Raw genomic sequence first — 19,776 nt, 5'->3', positions numbered from 1 at the left:
CTAACTCTGACCCTAGCCCTAACCCTAACCCTGATGGCCTGACTGTGATTAAGATTGACCGGTTCCATTCGTGCTGTGAAATGGGTAGAAATGAAAATTGTTGTAGAAGCACACTTGTTGTGGTCCCGTGTGTGCTTTTGCATTGGCTTTGCAGCTGCAGTGCTCCTGGGGCTCGGTGCTTTATCCCTTCCCTATCCCTAACCCTAACCCTAACCCTAACCCTAACCCTAACCCTAGTGGCTGGACTGAGATTAAAATTGTGCGGGGGCCATTCGTGTTGTGAAATGTGGAGAGATGAAGTTTTTTTTAAAAGCATACTTKTTGTGTTCCCGTGTGTGCTTTTGCATGACCTTTGCCACTGCCGTGCTCTTGGTACTCTCTTCGTTTGTTCTCTAACCGTAACCCTAAAAGTACAAAGTTGTTTTTTCTCTGCGTTTGCTTTCACGTGGTCTTTGTGKCCGCCCTGCTCACCCACCTTTTTTCTTCCTCCTTTCTCCAATTATAATCCTAGCCCTAAGCCTAGGAATGCATTTAAACATGACGCATTTGTATTCTCCCTATTAAACTGGGATAGTGGAATGTTCCTCTAGAAGCATATATGGTGTCGCCCTCTTTTTGTGTTGATATTGGATTTTCAGGTTCAATGTACATTGAATTCTGCCCTTTCTCCCTTCTAGAACACTAACATTAAGGCTAACCCTAGAAATTATATTAAGCTGCACCCCGTGCTACTGCCTTGTTAACTCTAACAGGAACACTATCCTCTGAATGTGAGAACTATTGACCTGGTGGTATACCACTAATGAACGGGAAGGAGACAAAAGCTGCTTTAGAAACACCCTTAGTGTTTCCCCGCATGTGCTATTGCATCGGCATTCCATCCTCACTGCATCTGGGACTGTGCTCTTCATCACTTCTCTAAGCTTAACTCTAGGAATGACATTAAGCTGGACCCAGTGCTATCCTCCACTAACAAATTGTGAGGGATGAAAGTTGCCATAGAACGCTTGGTGTGGAACACCATGTGTCTTTTTGCATGGCATTCTTAGCCACAGTACACATGTGTATCTGAGTTTCATCGCTTCTCTAACCCTGACTGTAACCCTAACCCCAGTCGTGGGATTACTTCAGACAGAGTAGCATTCCCTGAATGAAATGATGATAGACCAAAAATACTGTAGAAGCACACTTGGTGCAGCTTTGCATGTGGTTTGGCATAGGCTTTGCATCTTCACTGCTCCTGGTACTGTGCACTTCATCACTTCTCTAACCCTAACCCTAGGAGTGACATTAAGTGTAAGCAGTTCTATTCCTCGAATCAAATCATGAGAGATGAAAGTTACTGTCGAAGCACACTTGGTGTAGCACCCTATGTATTTTTTCATGGGCTGTGCAGCTGCAGTATACCTGGAGGTCTGCGCTTCACTGCTTCTCTAACCCAAACCACAACCYAGGGCGTGGGAGTCATCCAGACCTAGCACCATCCCCCCAGTTAAATGATTGGAGGTGACACACTAGGTATAGTCCCACATATGGTTTGGTAAGGGCTTTCAAAATGCACTGTACCTGGTTATCTGTGCTTCATCACTTCTCCTACCCTAACCCTAGGTGTGCAAGTAACCTGGACCCAGCATTTTTCCCCACAATGGCATGACCTTTGCAGGCACACTGCCTGTATGGCTCTGAACTGTATTAGTGCTCTAAGCCTAATGAGTGCCTTTTTCCTCTCCCTCAACTTCTCGACCAAATGATTGGCTGAGATTTTAAAGTTTACATAAGAATTGTTTTAACTCATTAGTGGATTTAGAAGACTGATAGAGCAAACTTCTTATTGTTGCCGTCTTGGTATAGTATTACATCTCCTTTTGTATGTGCTTTACACATCTTCTATTCTCTCATGCTCTTCATTTTTTCAATGCTTTATATGTAACATTTACTCTAAGCATAATCTTGCCCCAAACTCAAACCAAACAGTCCCCTGGGAAGCCAAGAGAGGCAAGTTGACATAGGCGTAGGTTTTGTGCATCCCTGCATGTCCTTTGAAACGACTTTTGCAGTCACACTCCTCATTGTATTCTACTCTTTATCACTTTCCAAACTATATACCTAATCCTAATAATGTGACTGAGTCGCAGATAACGTAAGCTGATGGAAAGCCAAGAGACCAATATTTTCCTAGGAGAAAACTTTATGTAGCTATGCATATGCTTTTGTATGCCCTTTACATTCCCCTTCTGAATAATGGTGTACATTTTATTATTTTCAGATTCATTACCTTAAACATAGTAACAGGCAGGATTTGTATCCTGATCTGTCCCACCATTTGAATATTGAAAGTAAAACAGTGCCCTCTTGGTTTGACAGTTCATGTCCTTTGGCATGACCTTTGAATTCACATTCCATATGTGTGTGTACATCTTATCACGTTCCAAACCTTAACCCTAGTCCTAGTGATGGGCTTATCCTGAACACAGAATTACCTTTCCCATTGATTGACAAGTGACAAAAGTTGCCATTGGCTTGTTTTTGGTGTATTTCCCATATTCTTTAATGGGCCATTTGCAGGTGCTGTCCAGGTGGGTTTTAGGCTTAGTCTTTTCCAAACCCTGACTGTAAGTATGGATGTGACCTGGACCCAGCTCACCAACCTCCTTGAATGCACAGAGATAAATGTTGCTGTACATCCACTTCTGGTGTATTATTTCTGTGTCCACTGGTGTGTTACTGGTGTTCTGTGTTCACTTCTGTGTCCATTTCTGCATGTTATTCAGTTTGTTCTCAATCAAATCAATTTCTACACTTTCCATGCTTGCCTTTGAGTATGTTATAATAGTGTCAAAAGCTATACTGAAATCAAGGTTTGTGTCATGCACTGCTCTCCTCTCAACAACCCAGCCAACTATTCCATCACAGAATGCTATCAGATTGATTAAGCATGATTTCCCTTGGTGAATTTTTCCCCCTGTGAGCTGGAGTTACATAGTCTGGAGAAGAGCAGGCTCAAGAGTGAGCTTATGGCTCTCTACAACTACCTTGAAAGAAGGTTGTAGTCAGGCAGGGGTCAGTCTGTTCTCCAGAATAACTACCAACAGGACAAGAGGAAATGGCCTTTAGTTGCACCAGTGCAAGTTCAGGTTAGATATTAGGAAAGAAATCTACACGAATGAAGTGGTGAAGCATTGGAACAGGCTGCCCAGGGAAATGGTGGTCACCATCCTTGGCAGTGTTCAATAAACGTGTAGATGAGGCATTTAGAGACATAATTTAGCATGTATGGTGTTGAAAGTCTTGCAGTTGGACTAGATGATCTCTAAGGTCTTTTCCAACCATAATGATTCTACGATTCTACAAATGCACAATAACGACTCCTTACCACTTTTTTATCCTTCCCACACCTCGAAATTTCATCCAGGATGAGCTGCTCCATCACCTTTGCAGGAATGAAGTTGAAGCTAACTGGCTTGTCAGTCTTCCTTCTTGCCTTTTGAAGACTGCAGTGACATATGCTTTCTTCCAGTTCTCAGGCACCTTTCGTTTTCTCAAATGGTCTTTCAAAATGGTGGAGAGTAACCTAGCAACGATGTTAGTTTTGCTTAAATCATCTCTGACCCAATCCTCATTCCACCAAGAGGAAGTCTTACTTTCTCCACTTTTTCCCTAGTCTCCAAATTAGAGTATTCCTGAAGGCTGGTCTTATCAGTAAGACTGAAGTAACAAAGGTATTCAGTGTCTCTGCCTCTCTGGCTTGTTGACATTAATATGGATGTTCCAGCCTGCATGGATCAGCAAAGTACATGTCTAAGTTTAGGCTAGACATATGCATATGTGATTTCTAACTAGACCTGTAGTCTAAAATCCACCTTTGTTACTGTTCTTTTTCTTTTGTGCTTTGTGCTTAGATTGATGCAGAGAATATATTAACATAGAGGTAACTATTATCACCTTCTTTTTAGGGATCTGGTTACATTTGAAATTGAAGATTTAGAATTAAGATGACTTGTATTTGAACAAGTTGACTTATATCTATGAGAGTGTATTTATTAATATTTCATATATCATTCAGGAAACATCTGCTCCAAATGCCCCTTGTATTTTTAATCTTTGTTAATAGCAATTACTATAACTCTCAGAAGTATTTTTTTTTTCCCCACCACATTTATAGGAAAATTGAACAGACATTGCATTTAGATAACAAATGAGATTGAGATCAAAGTTCTGTACTCATAACAGTTATGGACCTACTGCATAAGCTTGAGTCAGACTCTGTCCTTTAGCTTCTTTATTGATAAAGCTTAAGCAAACACATATTACCAACTTAACAATCTGTGACATGTTACAATATGAGTTCATTGATTCCATCTGCCTCAGGCGTTTTAAAGCAAGTGGCAAGTTAAGGAATACTGGCATATATGGTAGTGTTTATATTAAGCCAGTGAAAAGAAAAAGTAAAATGGCAAAAGGAAAAAGGGAAATGGCAAATAAAGACTAAACAAGGTGAAGCAAAGTAAAGAGAGAGAGAAGAACAGAGGAGTAGGAGAGGAGAGGAGAGGAGAGGAGAGGAGAGGAGAGGAGAGGAGAATATTCTCTATGTTGTTTCAACTTCAACTGTTGAGGCTTTTTATTTTCTATTGAAAAAGCTTTTCCATTTGATTGGGTGGCAAGCAGCTGACCAGTTTGATTCAATATGTTGCTGCATACAGTACTGTAAATCTGACAAACCTAATTGTACATGGAGGGATAATGACAAGTCCATATGGAATGGAAAAGCATTTCCATGTAGATTTTGCTTCTTAACTCTCCTGGTCTTCTGGTAGTTAGTAGGCAGGCAGTGATCTCCAAAGCTAACAGGAATTTCTTGTCCAGCTGGCATAGAACATTTAATTTCATATGAGCCAGCTGGCTATCCCTTTTTCTCCTTTCACCTAAGAAACTGAAATATGTCACCCTTGAGATATGGTTAGACTCCTGGAACTTACAGCTCTTTCTGATAAAGAAAGGACATTATTAGTCCTTTGTATGTATATTGCTGTATATGAACATATATATATATGCTTTATCTATCTTTTCACACAGATGTTAAAACCAAAATGTATACCTATGACACTTCAAGTCTACTACTAGAAATCAAGAATGAAGAACCAAGAAATGAAAAGATAAAGTTCTCAGTTTTCATTTTTACATGACAGGCTTACTTCCCCTATTCTGCCTATGTCATAGCTTTAATTATCAGTTGGGCTGTTTAAATATTCACCTAAATTTATTCAGCACATGTAATCAGAAGCATTGATATTAGTAGGATTACAATATTTTCATTTCCTGCATTTGGGAATTTATTAATTTTCAATATGGCACTAGGTTTTTTTATTATTATTTTTAACTTATTTTCATTTTCTCATAAATACAAATAATGTGAAGAAAGATAAAACTGCTTTTCTTTCATTAAACTTGTTTTATAGGTAGTCCTTAAGGCTGAGAGAGTCACAGCCAGAACAGTGAATTGAATGGGGAGTTATAATATTTGCCGATGCTTTTTGCCTGAATATTTATTTTGMAGAAGCAACAATGTAATAGTTTGAGACATAACTCTTTTATATGAGAAGGCAGAATTTGTTGATAAATGAATGTGATAAAGCCGCAGAAAATTCTCCCTTTTTGGGTGTGGTGGTAGAGCAATATTAATGATATTAGATAAAGTAACTTGCACTTCTTTTAATTTTGTTTATCTCATGCAAAGACTTGTCATCTTGTTGACGTTCTCCTAGCAAGTGGACCACGTGGTATAATTTTGAAAGGCTCCTTTTGGCTGTTCAGAACTTAGCAAATGCTAAAACAATCTGTATACAGAGAGAAGACAATTTGGGGGTGCTTTTGTGCTTTCTTCCAGCTTCTTAACTACATTTTTGGAGTTAATTTGTGGAGAAGAGCCAATTTCCAAGAGGAACTGTGGAATATTTAAGGCCAGGGATGAAGAGTTTTATGTAACATGTGATTCATAGGCAGAACCCTGCCTTGACCTTGTTATTTTATTTTATTTTACTTAAAACAACATTGGAACTAGTTTTGCTTTGTATTATCTTATGAACATTAGTGAGAGCGGGAGGATAAAGAGAAAATATTTTTATATCTCCACTTGGAAAAAAATGAAATAAAAAAGCATTACAAAAGCATTTTCAAAACTACTAACTGTGGTTTCTTGTCTTCTTTCTCACAGCCAGACAATGTCGCACAAACCTCTAGCAGGAAACTGAGATACCTGTCATGTGGAGGTTTATTTAAAACAAACAAAACCCTTTTTTCACATGATTTTTTTTTTTTTTCACTGAAGGTCACTGAATTTCACTGAATGTGGTATTGAATGGCACAGTTTATATTGACTTACACAAGAAAGCCTTTTGTTTGTTTGTTTGTTTTAATAATGCTGGTTATTTGCTTGAAGAAAATAAAATGCAGGAGTCTGTAACTTTCAGGGTAACTGTAGGAGTTTTTGTGTTTTTAGGGCTTAATAAGGTAGACAGCTTAGCGAAAGTAGATGATATAGTATAGTATAGGGCATAGAGCTTAGGGCATGGCGCTCGGAAGATCTCGTGATGTCACGGGAGTTAGGAGCATAATTAATTTATGCAGTTTTCAAAGGAATGAGCTGAGTGAGCTGAGCCTGAAAAGGATTGTTCTGACACACTTTTATGGTCTGGTTGCTCCAAAAGTTTTTAAATTTGAAAGTTTAAAATTATTTGTGGTAGTCTCTCAGAAAAGATGTTATTTACACCTAGAAATAGTAGAGAAAGAATGTTAGAAAGGTTACAGTGGTTACGTGCTAAAGAAGATGGGCAGTGACATAATGAACATTGGTTGTGAGTCTTTAAATCTATCCTGCTCTGGTGATATATTATGAAAACTTTTAAGTGAATGATAATGCACTGTTCTTTCTCCTCTCCTGTCCTGGTCTTACGTGATCATTGTCTTCCCATAAGAAGTCTTGCCTTTCAGGTTTGTCTTTCCAGATCAAATTTTCTTGCTCAGTAATTCTTTGTTCTGTTCATCCAGACTTCTCATTTCCATCCACTCTGTGACATCCTACTTTTATCCTCCATCCCAGTTCCCTCTGCCTTTTTCTTTTCCTCAGTCTCTACAACCTCATCTTCCTGCTGATGGCCAGGAAGAAATGAAACTAACAGAAAAGTCACATTCTATTTCTTATGAACCGACCTTACAGTATAAAGAACTGAGTTAATCTAGTTTGCATGAAAGTGCATTTGAGGAGAAACCTTGGAGAGGAAAAAAAAACTTTCAAGATTCTGTCCACCATTCAGCATATTATGTCATTTTTGTCTTGCATGTCCTTTTGATATGTTTTTGTGCTTTGGGATTTCCATCAGCAGCTCAGTTGTGATAAACGGGTTGTAATTCGCGGAACAAACTGTAAAAGAACAGGCTTATCACAAGTGTCGTAAGCTATGAGTGCAAGATACCACAAGAACACAGTATCGGCATAAGGCCAAAACCGCAGGAGATTGAAGCATGCGCAGAGTCCGGAGGAAGAAGAGCGGCCTTCATCAAAGACCACCGGGAGGCCTCAGGGACCCCTACCAACAAGGAGAGAGCATGTGCAGAAGTATTGCAACATACCGCAGATAAGAACCGAAATAGTGTATAAAAAGAAGCACCCTCTCATACTACAGCGCACGCTGTTGGTGGAGTGGAGGCTCCCCGGCCACCCAGCACTGCTTGCTTGCTATTTACAATAAACAATACTGATACATTAATTGGCTCGGAGAATTTATCAGTTTATAACACACTGCTAAAGAAAAGCTGCTGAAAAGGGCAGAACACGTGAAGTCCAACAGTGCAAAACACAGAGTTTAGCTAGTTAAGAGCTTGTGGTCCACTGTGATGTCCCAAGCGAGACATTCTTGTTCTTGAGCAGCTCATGCATTTCACTTACCGCTACCTCCTGATTGCTCTCTTGCTGGGGATTTCTTCTTTTTGCCTTTATGCAGTGATCTATATGACTGGGGCATGTGCATTTCATTCCAGGCAGATTCACCTTTGTCCAAGTCTAGCTAGTACTACAGAGATTTTTTCCACCTCAGAGGCATCCCTAGGTATATATTTTCATCATGCTCTCCTTTTCTTATATTTCACCCAATATGCAGTGCTGAGCTGCCACTTCTCTTGCTGAAAATTCTCTCTTCACTCTCCACTGCCTCCCTTTTCAGTCAATAGATGTCCTCTACCATTGCTATAATCCACTCCTGCAAGTGCACCTCACACTCCTTCCTCCTAGTATTTAAGGTGAGTTTTTTTTATTTTTTTAGAATCCACCTGTGTCACAGACCAGGTCCATGGTCTGTTGAAAGGATATGTGCTCCCTAAATCCAAGATGCTGGCTCTTGGAGACTGGCCTGACTACTGAACAGCCTCTGCTAAGGGCCTCTTCAGACTCATTGACTAAGTATAAAGATGGTCTGTGACTCTACTAAAGTATTCTTTGTGTTTTACAACAAAAAGAAAAAAAAATCTTTTGAAAACCTTGGCAGTCCACATTGGATTACACTATAGTATATTTCTCTGCTTACACTGAACACGACATATGTGTTTTCTTTTCAGTGATCCACTTCAGTATTACTGTATATCATAGGCTCTGAAACAATGATTTCAGTAAGTGCCACCAAAGTCCCAGTCAATCTAAGGGCTGAGTGGGACTGTCTTCTGTAGACTCTCCAGTTGGTGGTCTCCTGACTCCAATTCTTGGAGAAATTTTCTCTGACTGTATTGATTTTGTGGTTATGTCATCATCCTTTTGATGTTGCTATAAACATTCCTTTCAATTTCTTATAGCTCTTCCTCCCCTCCCCACCCAGGATGCCTGACTTTGCACCTCTGAAATCTTCTTTTTTTCCCTCTGTCAATCTGTTTTTAGAGTCAGTGGAGTCCCCTGTGTAGTAGTGAAAAAAAAAAAAAAAAAAAAAAAAAAAAAAAAAAAAAAAAAAAAAAAAAAAAAAAAAAAGACAATGTCCTTAGCTAGGTAATTTCATATCTCAGTTTTGTGAAAGAAAAAAAAGTGTGAAAGTAGTTTTCTCACCATCAAAACAGAGAAAAATGTATACTCTTTCCAACAATCAGGTATTTTCTCAGTAGTTATCGCAACTGTTGATAACTGCTTAGCTGCTATAGTAATATTTTATCTTACGGACCACATACTATATATGACTGTGCTGGAGGTGTGAGGATAGCTGGTGTAAATCACTTTCACATTCTGAGTCTTTTTTTTCCCACAGGTAGAAGGGACTAAAAATGCTGTCTTGCCTCCTACTGTGCTTTGAAATTCATTGCTGAAAAATGTTACTTTAGATTTGGACATTGTCATCTATAATTATATTCAAAACCGTGTGAGCAGTATGCATAAGAATAAGGCATCCTAATAGAATATACAACTGTAAATGTGCATAAAATCAGGAAATTCCAGTTTCCATTGTAGATGAATGACACTGCAGACATTTTCTGCACCAACATTATCTGTTCATAGAGTAAATCAGGCAGAGAATGCATTTGCTACATTTTAAAATTTCTCTCTGTATTTAATTTCTGCGCCATGATTTTGCATCAGCATAATCCTTTGACCTGAATATGAAGTATCAGCAAAGGACCAAAAAAATGAAGTCAGTTTTGGAGAATTTTAGAGTTGAATATCCTGCTATACTTTGTGAATGACCTGAGTTAAAAAAGAAAATAAAAGCAAAAACAAAAATCAGATTATAGAACCCAATTTATTCATTAATAATTGCCTATTAAAATATGGCTCTTTAATGTTGCCATAGCATGAGTTCTGTTTCATTCCAATTAAATCAATACAAAAATTTTTTTTTTTTATGATCTGCTATGAGTAAATCAGCATAGTATTTGGTAGATGAACAATGTGTCAGATCTGCCTCCAAACCTCCAGCTGCTCCTTCTGCTTGTCTGCCTTCCCTTGCTCATCTTGCCTGGAAACTTTAGGACAGTTCAAGGACGTGTACAAACTGCTTCAGGTAATGAGAGAAAGTAATTTATATTGTAAAGGTTCATCAAAATGAATGTCTTCTTCGTTATTTGATTTTTATTTTATGATTTGTTTTTTCAAGTCCCTGGCATCAGTGCAGGAACCTGAAAATAAAAAAGGAGGAATGTCTTTATTGTAACAATGTATACATATATACATATTGTATAGCTGAGGAACTGGGCCATAGCATCTTAGAGACTTGTCTAATTCCCTAGTAGGAAGTTTGGGCTATCCATGCCCTTGCTCAGTGCTTCAGCCTCAAGAACCATCTCCTCTGCAGTTTTCAGTTCCTGTTTTGTTTTTTTTTTTTTCCTTTGATGCAAGATACACAGTCACAGAGCTGTGGCTAGTTTTCCTGGTTTTCCTGGCTCTCTGGATGCAGATTTCAAGAGCTGAGGAAGCTTCAAAATGTCTGAGATCAGATATCTAAGACTTGGCTAGCACATTCTTGCTATGAATCAGGCTGAGTTGTTTGTTCCCCCAATGAAGAGGAACATCAGTTTGTTAATCCTGATGAATCTAGATGGCTTTTTTTATTTTTCCTTTCCTGTTAATACACTAAGTGAAAATGGAAAACAGGAAACCCAAGTGATGCAGCAGGTACATCTTGTGTTCAAAAGATCTTTTCCTCTCACTATCTACTGCATCTCCTGCTTTAAAATACTTCAAAATACTTAACAATTTTAGAGTATACTATAACAAGGAGAAGAAAGTATGCACTCAAGATTTACAAGAATCAAAGTCCAAAAAATAGATTCAAGAAGATTAATTGGAATTATTATAGAAGCTGTTTTTCTATAAAGACATTTTAAGTAGTCACTTTCTCCTATGTTTTATCTATCCTTGCCTTTCTATTCTTCCCCATCCCAAGAGCTAAAAGTAGCCTTTTACAAAGCCCAGATCTTTCTTATATGCCACTCTCATCTATGCTAAGATTTCTCTAGTTAACACACTTCAGGCTTGAAGCAATTTTGCTTGTATTGATTTGGTGATGGTGGTATCAGCATTAGATTATCAACTGTGGCCTGTGAAGGGTCCTCTAGGACTGAAGAGGCCAAAGGGCAAAATAGGAGAACTTCTGAGAGCCCACACAGTCAGGCTGCAGCTTTCCCAACAAGGAGAAGAGGCACTTTGGGAGCCCCAATCAAATGCCTCTACATAAACGCACGCAGCATGGGGAATAAACAGGAGGAATTGGAGATGCACGTGCGGTTACAGGGCCATCATCTCATCGCAATTACTGAGACATGGTGGGACATGGGACATTCTCATGACTAGAATGTGGCCATGGAGGGCTACAGGCTTTTCAGGAGGGACAGGGTAGGAAGGCGAGGTGGCAGAGTTGCTCTTTAGGTGACAGAGCAACTGGAATGCTTAGAGCTCAGCATAGGAGAGGATGGAACGCAAGTAGAGAGCCTGTGGGTGAGGATAAAAGGGCAAGCCAACAGGGGCGACACGGTGGTGGGAGTTTACTACAGGCCAGGATGAGGAAGTGGATGAAGCCTTCTATGGGCAGCTGCAAGAAGCCTCCCGATCACAGGCCCTGGTCTTCCTGGGGGACTTCAACCACCCTGATATCTGCTGGGAAAACCACATAACCAGGAACAGACAGTCCAGGAAGTTGCTGCAGAACATTGCAGATAATTTCTTGATACAGGTGGTTGAGGAGCCAACAAGGGGAAGGGCACTGCTAGACCTGATACTAACAAACAGAGATGGTCTAGTGGGAAATGTGAGGGTTGGGGGCAGTCTGGGCTGCAGTGACCACGAGATGTTGGAATTCACGATCCTGCATGGAGGAAGCTGGGTGAGAAGTACGATAGCTACCCTGGACTTCAAGAGAGCCAACTTTGACCTCTTCAGGGAGCTCTTTGGAGCAGTCCCCTGGGTCAGGGTCCTAGAAGGAAAGGGAGTCCAGGAGAGCTGGCTAATATTCAAGCACCACTTCCTCCAAGCTCAGGATCAGTGTATTCCCACAAAAAAAGAAGTTGAGTAAGCGGGGCAGGAGTCCTGTCTGGATGGGTAAGGAATTGCTGGGCAAAATGAGTGAGAAAAAAAGAGTGTACAGCTTGTGGAAGAAGGGACAGACGACGTGGGAAGAATATAGGCGCATCGTCAGAGAATGCAGATGCGAAATGAGGAAGGCCAAAGCCCGGGTGGAATTAGAGTTGGCGAGGCATGTCAGAGACAACAGAAAGGGTTTCTACAAGTATCTCAGCAGCAAGAGGAAGACAAGGGAAATGTTAGTGCACTGCTGAATGGAGAGGGGGCCTTGGTGACGGAGGATACCAAGAAGGCAGAGTTACTAAATGCCTTCTTTGCCTCTGTCTTTACTGCTAAGGCGATCCCCCAAGAACTGCAGGGCTCAAGTGGAAGAGATATAAATGGGCTAGAGGAAGATCTTCTGCGAGTTGAGAAGGATTGGGTTAGGGATCACTTAGACAAACTGGCCACTCAAAAATCTATGGGCCCAGGTGGGATGCACCCAAGAGTGCTGAGGGAATTGGCTGAGGTTATTGCTCAGCCTCTCTCCATCATCTTTGAGAGGTCCTGGAGAGCAAGGGAGGTGCCCAAGGACTGGAAGAGAGCCAACGTCACTCCAGTCTTCAAAAAGGGCAAGAGGGAGGAGCCAGGCAATTACAGACTGGTCAGCCTCACCTCCATCCCTGGAAAGCAGTTGATCCTAGAGAGAATCTCTAGGCATATGAAGGAGAAGAAGGTGTTGAGGAGCAGTCAGCATGGATTCACCAAGGGGAAGTCATATCTGACGAACCTCATAGCCGTCTATGATGGGATGACTAGCTGGCTGGACGAGGGGAGAGCCATAGATGTTGTCTGCCTTGACTTAAGCAAGGCTTTTGACATCGTCTCCCATACTGTCCTCATACGGAAGCTCCGGGAGAGTGGACTAGACGAGTGCACCACCGTGAGGTGGATCAAGGGCTGGCTGGATGGCAGAGCTCAGAGGGTGGTGATAAATGGGACCGAGTCCAATTGGAGGCTTGTGGCCAGTGGTGTCCCCCAGGGGTCAGTACTGGGCCTGCTGCTGTTCAATTTGTTCATCAATGACCTGGACGAGGGCACGGAGTGCACCCTTAGCAAGTTTGCAGATGACACCAAGCTGGGTGGAGTGGCCGACACTCCGGAGGGCTGTGCTGCCATCCAGAGGGACCTGGACAGGCTGGAGAGTTGGGCAGAGAGGAACCTCATGAGGTTCAATAAGGACAAGTGCAGGGTCCTGCACCTGGGAGGAATAACCCCAGGCATCAGTACAGAGTAGGGGTTGACCTGCTGGAAAGCAGTTCAGCCGAGAGGGACCTGGGAGTCCTGGTTGACACCAAGTTAACCATGAGTCAGTAGTGTGTCCTCGTGGCCAACAAGGCCAATGGGATCCTGGCCTGCATCAGGAGGAGTGTTGCCAGCAGGTCAAGGGAGGTGATTCTGCCCCTCTACTCAGCTCTGGTGAGGCTGCACCTGGAACACTGTGTGCAGTTCTGGGCTCCCCAGTATAAGAGGGACGTGGAGCTTCTCGAGAGGATCCAGCAGAGAGCAACTAAGATGATTAAGGGAAGGGAACATCTCTCGTATGAGGAGAGACTGAGTGAACTGGGCCTGTTTTCTCTGGAGAAGAGAAGGCTGAGAGGGGATCTCATTAACATGTATAAGTTCATGAAGGGAGAATGCAGGGAGGAAGGGGACAAGCTCTTCTCATTGGTGGCCAGTGATAGGACAAGGGGAAATGAGCATAAGCTGAAACACAGGAAGTTCCGTCTCCAGGTGAGGAGGAACTTCTTCACTGTGAGGGTGACAGAGCCCTGGAACAGACTGTCCAGGGAGGTTGTGGAGTCTCTTTCTCTGGAGGTCTTCAAAAGCCGCCTGGATGCCACCCTGTGCCACATGCTCTAGGTGTGCCTGCTTGAGCGGGAAGGTTGGACTAGATGATCTCCAGAGGTCGCTTCCAACCTTGAATATTCTGTGATTCTGTGATCCAAGTCTTAAAAATGTTTTTGCAGAGCTCTTTCTCATTTTACAGTTTTAGAATTGATTATATGAAAATCTGAATGAACTTATAATGAACTCATATACTCATACTCACAAGAGGACATGGCACAGAACAAGAATGAGTCAACTGGTCAGATTGCACGTAATTGACTGAGTTGGAACACATCTTTGAACTGCAGGCTGGGAAGATTTCTATATAAGACAAGTAAACAGAGTATTATAGCCACTTGGGAGAACTAAATATAATAGCATAAAGGTAGTATAGAAATCTGTAGCTGATTTAGACTTAAATTTTCACTATTGGTTAAATGTAATCTTACTGTTTTGGACTAGGACACTTCCACCAAACTGTTCTTTTATTTCTACATGGAAAGGCATTGAGTTAAATGGAATTTAAGGAGGGGGAAATAGCAACAGAATTTGGCTGTTCATAAATGTGCAGTAAAATTTTGGCTGAAATATATTGAGATGAAATATATTTAAAAGACTGTGCAAATTTATTTTGGGAAAGTTGATGGCTTCTCCTAAAAGAGAAATAATTGAGCTTTCCTTTTGGAGTCAAAGCATGTGAACAAATTCAAGTTTTTGAACAGTGATTTCATGTCAGATAGGAAAAGAACAGTATCATAATTACATGGAAGCATTGTGATTATTTTTTCTTGTGTAATTCAGTTGGAAACCATTGCTCAGAAAAGGTTTCTTATCAATAAAGATCTATTTACTACTACAGTGCAACTTGCCTAACATCTGAGCCAATTTCCCGACAGTGTCTCTGACTTGGAATATGCAGAAAAGTTGAGTTTTCCTTCTGATTTAATGTGTGGCTAAAGATGAGTAATGGCAGATATGGGGACAAATGTGGAAAAGTTCCACTTTCATATGAAAACCTTTCATCTGGCAAAACAGGTAAGTACAGACTATTTTGAAATATTAAAAATATTTTTATTGTTAACTGCGAGGCAATGTTTGCTTAAAAGTGTATTGATAACAGGTAAGTGCCTAACCTACTCAATCATTTTTTGCAAGCCACTCCAGATTCCTGGCTGAAGCTTAGTACCTTGGTCTCTTTGTAAATTTGTCAACGATAGGGTTTGGTTTTGATTTTTTTTTCTTATCATCTTATGGAAGGAATAAATGTGATTCTCAAGACAAATTGTAGTTTACAGGTTTCTCTTTCTGCCCTTTGCTTTCAGAGAGGCATTGGATGTTGCCTTCACAAAAGCACAGAAAGGCAGTGAGGTCTTCACTAATGCCTAATCTTTAAACAGCTAACTCTAAAAAAGTAGAGCCATGTCCACAGGTGTATCCAGAATTTCCTGTTCATCTTCGGGATTTGACTTTATTTTGGTTTTGTTACCTGATCTTTACTCTGAGTCTGTCTGTTTCATATTCTCTTCTAGGACTTCTCTATTATAGATCTCTACTACCCATTCACTAAAGTCCAGATATAATCCTTTCACCTATGCAGTGCAGTTATTACTGCCTACTGCAACTAATCAGCAACTTTGACATCTTTAGATGGCTATCTATGTAATCTCATCATAGACTGGTAAGCAGAATCTCTTTGCTCATTGGTATGGTCATTCTTTTATATTCATGATGTGAACATTCAAAAACTCAGATTTCACTGAAATGAATATCTGAGAGAGAAGATAATTAGCTTCAAGAAAGGTAAATACTGATCTTCAGTGCTAAGATATTTTCTGAAAACATATTTCGAATTGCRTATCTGATTTTAAAATGTACAATTTGAACCATTTGTGTTATTTACATTAGTTGAAGATGACAATAAATTAGAGCTTGTTTAGGGAAGTTTCAATGAAATTTAATTACAGATAACATCAAAATATAGAGAGTATACACTATTGAATTTTAACTTCACAAAAGTTAATGAGAATTTTGTCACTGATTCCACAGTGGGCCGAGGTTGCATGAAAGACATTCCAAACTTAATGAAGATTTTCCTAACCTGTAGGTCAGTTGCTTGTTATTAACTATTTGATAAAGAGAATGAATGAAATTTGAAATCTATATGTGAAGTTAGATTGCTTTGCAAATGATCTGCAAATAGAAAACATAAAAATTAACAAAATGAATATTTTCTTTGAATCATTTGTTCCATTCTGCTTCTTTGCCTGTAACTGCTAGCAGTAATAGCTAGCATCACTAATTGTTTGGGGAGCTTAAAAAGTTAGTGCTGATTGAACTAACACAGCTCAGTCTAGGTCTATTCTCAAAAAGAATTGCAAAGTTATAAAGTGATTCAGGAGAGCGAAGAATAAAAATACTAGGCTTGCTATTCACGATAAGAAGAAACATATCTAAACATCTGCCTTATATTTAGGAAGCAGTTGAAAATATATAATGATACTTTTCATGGTAGATGAGACTTCCAAATAAATAAACTATGAATATGGAAAAAGTCTATATAACGTGAAGGTTTAATTGTTGCAAAATCAGTAGTGTTGTAAAAAGGAGCACACTAATTTAAAATTCTCTATTTTTATTACAAGCTGGAGTCTGCTTTCCCAAAGTCTACTGCTGTGATCCAACTCCAAATGTGCTCACTGCTCTCAGAATCCTGAACTCTGCCATCTCATGGTCACTGCCACCAACCTTTCCACCTCCAGCCGATCCTTCCTTGATCAGTTTTCTCTAGCATGTTTTCCAAAGATAAGAAAATAGTTCAATTTTTATGCCTATTTTTTTGTTGTTGTTGTGTTCATATGATGGTGCCCGCAGACCAACCATGGACTAGGTGCTGTGAGTTCTGGATCACTGCAGACAGATGCAGGGCTGAAGGATGAACATAACCTGCAAGAAGAGCATGAAAAAGGGTGATGGCAAGGAGCATGATGCTTCCCTGATTCTTAGCATGCTGGAGGAGAATTATGAGAAGAATGGGCTTTGGAAAGCCTGAGCTAACTATAACATAAGGGAAAGAAAAACACTGAGGCAAAGCTGGTTTGAAAAGTATGTGAGTGAAAAGAAAGAAGACAGGCAATATGAGGCAGACAGTTAATTGCTAGGGAAAGTCCTAGCACTGGAGATGCTTAAACACATCCAGTTACATCTTATGGAGCTTTATTCTCGCTACATCGCTAAGAAACAAGAATAACCACTACTCAGACTAAAGAAGTGACTTGTATCCTATGGTGAAAAATAGCACTCCAGACAACACTATCAGAATTTACTTTTGCTAGGTTAATAAATAAAATTCACAATAGCTGCCAAATAAAAATAATTATCACACAAGCTTCTATGCTTGCCCAGTCTCTGATGTATGGAATAGATATTACCAACTCATTTCATAGAAGCTGTGGCTGTTAATGTCTTTAAAATGATAATGAACAGGCAGATTCAGCCTACTTCACAAAGCAGAATCACATCTCCAGTGAGTGTATCAAGCCATTCCCAAAACCACATCTCAAAACCACAGCAACCATTCAGCATCTTCTCTGCCAGACATTCTTGCTATTCCAAATTAATTTACAGCGGATATTTCACCCTTTTGGCCTTCCTTGGGCAATTTAATCTGTAATAAAACAAACTACTACAGGGAGGTTGCAATTTATTATCTATTTTTTAATTCTTCGTGTTTATTTTATGTTATATTTTCATGTTCCTACAATGCAGAGCAGTATGACCGAGAGACCAGAGGGCAGTCAGAAGATTTTTTCCCTCATGCATATTTTTCACTCTTGCAGTTCAGATCCCCAGAATAAGGACATGTGTTTTCATGTTTATTTTTATCCTTCACCCTGATGAAGTGGGTGCTGTTACCTGCAATACCTCTTCCAAATTTGTAATAGTTTGCTATGTTGTAATTTATGTGATAAATGATGTAAAAAGCATACCTTTTCTAGATAGTCCAAATTTCTTAAATATTCCCTTCATTAATTTAAAATATCTTCCTTGCTTATCTTTGCTCCAACAAGCCAAGGGATAATACTCAACATGGAGGAAGGCAGATTTTGGGCTCTGACAGTCTGTGTATGTCCCCTTTCAGATGCTGAGCAATGCCAGTGGAAGTCACTTTTCTGCCTGCTGTAGTTGTAATGATTATTCTTTTAGAGTCACATGTCAAACAGAAAATCAATAAACTGTAGAGACCCTTTAGAATCATGATAATAGCAGAAGATGCTAAAACATAACTGGATTGTGCTTTTGTACTAGCTTAGTTGGTACTGATTTTAGAGAATGTAAAATCTCACTGTGAGATAGTCATCTCCGTGTCCCAGAGAGGATTCTGCCACCTTGCTTGTATGGACTCCCATTATTTTTAGGGAGATGGGTTACACTGCAAATTTGCTGTTTTGTACAAGCTTGTTTGCTGCAATTTGTCTCTCTGAAGATTAGTCCTCCTGTTGTAGTCATTAGTAGACATGCTGACATTAGTGGTGCAGAGTACGCCACTAACCATTACTGATAATATTTTTTTATTGACTGTTGGGCTGTAGCAACTGTTTTAGGAAGTGTTGTGAAACATAAGCTACAGGCTCAATCTAATGAAGTCAGAATTCTAATGAGCCCAAAGTATATTTCACAGGTAGTAGAAATATAACAAATATAATTTAACTTCTAAATGAGAATAATATTTTATTATTTTGTTAATTGTAAACAGAATCAAAATATTTATTTCTATATAGCCTTATTTCATTTCTTTCTCCTTTGCATTGAAGATTACGTACTGTTTACCTTGTTTTGTTTGATACATGGGGAATATATGTAAGACAAAATATTTTTACCAGTATTTTACTTGTGTTCCTTGATATAAAAATAATTTTACAGAAAAAAAGTAATTATTTCTTTAATGACAATACCTGATTTATTGTATAGGTATTAAGTTTAATGTCTATAGTGTTTGTTTGCAGCAAATTACAGTGGCGGAGTTCCAGCTTGGATTTTGTATGACTTTATTATTATACGGAACATAGGACAGAGAGAAATCATATTCCTTCTGATTCAACTTTTATATGAAGATGTAAAATAAAATGAAATGTTATGCATTTGTAAATTACATATTTCTTTGTATGGTTCTCTTTTATTAGAATATTCCACTGTTAAAAGATRTTGTTTTGCTGGATATACTATAGAAATCTCACAAGAACATTCATATTCTTTGTTATTGGAAAAAAAAAAAATGTTTCCATGTGGTATTAACAGAGACTGTTTGTGTGCCCCATGCATATATATACATAATTATGGAACTGTGTCACAAATAATTCTGCAGGGTATAGTTTTCATATTCTTCAGCTCTGATATCAAACAGTAGATTAATTACAGGTAATACTATGCAGTGATATTTTGAACTTGCAAAGAGAAGATGTCTCTTCTAATACAGTGCAAATCTAAAAGGATAATACAGCATGACAGCAGTGAGTTCAGACTCTGCATGCTCAGGTGTACTTTGAGGTACATATTAGAACATAGCAGGAGGCAGGAAATTTCAGAAAGCAGAAGGCTCATGGCATTTGTAAAACTAGAAGTGCAAAAATGATGTATTCTTTTTTTCTCTCTTATCTAGGCATGTAGGCAGTCAGGTGCTAGATGGTGTTGACTGTATAAATATCACTGCACTGTATCTTCTTCTGTGGTTGCTTATAAGGCATAAAGTGCAGTAAATGCAGAATGTATTCCAAGTTTCTTTTCTCTTTTAGTGTGCAAGTAGTTTAAGAATAAAAATGCAAGAATTATGGGTGATCCAAGTTCAAGATACAGCTTGGCCCATTTTC

The sequence above is a fragment of the Nothoprocta perdicaria genome, unplaced genomic scaffold (genome assembly GCF_003342845.1).
Source record: "Nothoprocta perdicaria isolate Ctin4 unplaced genomic scaffold, notPer1 scaffold_70, whole genome shotgun sequence".
Taxonomy (NCBI): Eukaryota; Metazoa; Chordata; class Aves; order Tinamiformes; family Tinamidae; genus Nothoprocta; species Nothoprocta perdicaria.
Note: the sequence above shows the minus strand (reverse complement) of the source record.